We start from the raw sequence: 2,816 nt of genomic DNA, 5'->3' as shown, positions 1-2,816 counted from the left end.
TAAAACCTGACAAACACCTTTATGAATCTCTAATGCCCTCTGCTTGAAAATCAAACCATCCCAAAATTTCACTTCAATGATAGGCAGGAATAAAATATCTTAAGTATTACTATAAACTAAATATTAATTTTGATTTGCACTCCACAACCTAAAGAAAATCTAAGGCACTTACAACAATGAACCAGTAAAGAAATGTGAAATCAAGTATAAGTATTTATTTACACTTAGGCAGACATTAACATCTAGCAGCATTCTATTTTATATAAGTAATAAGCTGCTGCCACCTTCTGAAAAAAGCTCAGCATGACTACAGATGTCATCTTTCTCACAAGGCCAAGGTAACGAGATACGCGTTCTGAGCCAAGAAAATTAGGCAACAAAAAAAGTTCTGCTGCAGCATCAATACAAAAAAATCTGCTGCACTTACACATTCTTGCTCAAGAAGCTAATCTGAGGATGGCCTCAACACTTCCAAGCACAAATGTAAGCATGTCATCCTTATCCCAACTCCGGAAAACGCTTTGACATCTACTAACCATCAAACAGGCAAAAGCGCCTGAAGCAAACCAACAGTACAGTCACCTCTCTTTAGCCATACCCTTCTTTACCTCTTAAATGCCCACCTGCTTGAAGAAGAGCCTCCTCTCCTTGGGGACATCTTCCAACCACGGCTTCCTCGTTATAAAGCAACAGAAAGCCAACATTTCTCTCAGTGGTTTCTGCAAGAACAACCTGCCTCTCCAGAGGTGCTGGCACCATTGCTGACAACCAGAGGCCACCTTTCTGGTAGAACTGGGTGCACCAAGGGTGGTGGCATGAGCGACCCTCTATGCCCTGTAAATGGGCCCCCGCTAACCAACACTGGCTGCGTGCTGATCCAGAACCAGGAGCTTCTGCTCAGAGGACCCCAAATCTTTGGTGACTATGAGGAAGTGATGACCTGGTGCATTTGCTCCCTCTGCCAACTTCAGCCGCCATAACGGTGGTATGACTTTTATTTATTTCTTACATTCTGGCAGCACAAGTAGTATCAGAGGGTGCAACAGCAGAGCAGTAGCAAACCAGTGTCACTGCTGGCAAATCAGTGCTTCACAGCCACTATCTCTGTTATAAATAGATTGATCACCTCTCCAAAATTTTCCTAAACGATAGAATCATGGCAGTTTAGCCTGATTTTCAAAGGAAATGAGGATTATACCATCCTACTGTCTAGCTGCTCCATCCTCCTACAACCTCTGAATGCACTGACCAGTTTCAACTAAATTCGATAGGAAATGGAAGTCTCAAAAACATAATTTCTAGAAATCTAGAGAACCCACAGAGCATATAGCCAGAGAAAAGCAATCTTGAAAAGCTTCACTGCTGATGGGCCAACCTGCTTCAAAGAAACACTGAACTACCGTCCACTAGATTTGGAGGAGGAGGAGGAAAAATCATGATCCAAAGCGTAAGCCGCATGCGAATTTCCTGGGCAACACCTAAGGGCCCATGATGGCTGAATATTAAAGTAGATTTGTTTTGGAGGCAATTCTGAGTTATGCTGGGAACATGGCCTAAAACAACCCCAAAATATGAAGGATATTCAAAATACCCTGCCATAATGATCCTTTTTTGATGCAGCTATTAAGACTTTTCCAGTAACTCAAGAAATGTATGTGTCTATGTTTAAAGAAGCTTGCAAGAATGAAACAAACCAACACGGAAACACAGAGTTACTGCTTGACCTCTCGTTACTAAAGAAAAAATACATACACCACCCCTTTGTATGCAGTGCAAAGCCCATCACCATCTCTATGCATTTACTAGCATGCTTATGTTTCTGACTGCTAGTAGATAGTTCTCAATGTGCCATTCGAACACTCTGAGGCTCCATTCATCTTACAAAAAAAAATAAAGCAGTTGTTTTGAGGGTTGCTGATTTTCAGGGAGGTCTTACTGTTATTAATTTGTGTCATAGAATCAGCAAGGCCTTAATTTCGTTATACAATTAAAACAAAAGTTATGACAGATGCAAAACTGATGATTTTTAATTTGAAGCATTTCTCTAAAACTCATTTAGCCTTTACGTCAAAAACTTGCATGAGCAGCTCTTTACCACCATCTTGGGTGATTAAGATCCCATCTGGGATTTTTTGCTAAAACTGAAGAAGTCACAACTCTGCTCATTACATTTTTGACTGTTGGGCTTTTTTTCTTAATTTCTGAGCAGAAATGCTACACCTGGCATGGAGCCCTCCGCAATTTCTTTTTTTTTGTTTTGTTTTGTTTTGTTTCGTTTTGTTTTGTTTTGTTTTGTCTCCTCACGTTCACACAACCACCAGCGGTTTCAGTAACCACCTACCCCAATTATTTGTCGGCGTTACCTCGCTGCATGGAGTCCCTTCCAACTACGTATGCCCGGTGGCTTGCGCAAGTGGCAAGCGACGTGCGCAGAAGCCTCCCTGACGCGTTTGCCAAGGGGGCCCATTTAAGGCCCGTTTTTAGGGAAATCCGCTTCCCTAAGGCGCTGGGAGGAGGCGGCGCGGCGGAGGAACGATACCCGCTGCCCGCCCGCCCGCCCCTTGCCGAGGGGCTCCGCGCCGGCGCCGGGCGGTGCGGCCCGCGGGAGGGGCGGGGGCGGGGCCGGGATCGGGGCGGGGCCGGGCCCCGCGGCGGCCCCGCCCGGCGGAGCTGTTCAGGGCGGCGGGTGCTGAGCGCCGCCGCGCCGCCTCGTGCAGCCGGGCGGGGCCGGCGCCTCCCCGCGCCGCGCTCGCGGGTGCCGGCGGGGGGAGCCGCTCCCGCCGCCGCCGCCGCCGCCGCCGCTCCCGCCTGGGGCC

Source organism: Gymnogyps californianus, chromosome 3, assembly GCF_018139145.2.
Source record: "Gymnogyps californianus isolate 813 chromosome 3, ASM1813914v2, whole genome shotgun sequence".
Classification (NCBI taxonomy): Eukaryota; Metazoa; Chordata; class Aves; order Accipitriformes; family Cathartidae; genus Gymnogyps; species Gymnogyps californianus.
Note: the sequence above shows the minus strand (reverse complement) of the source record.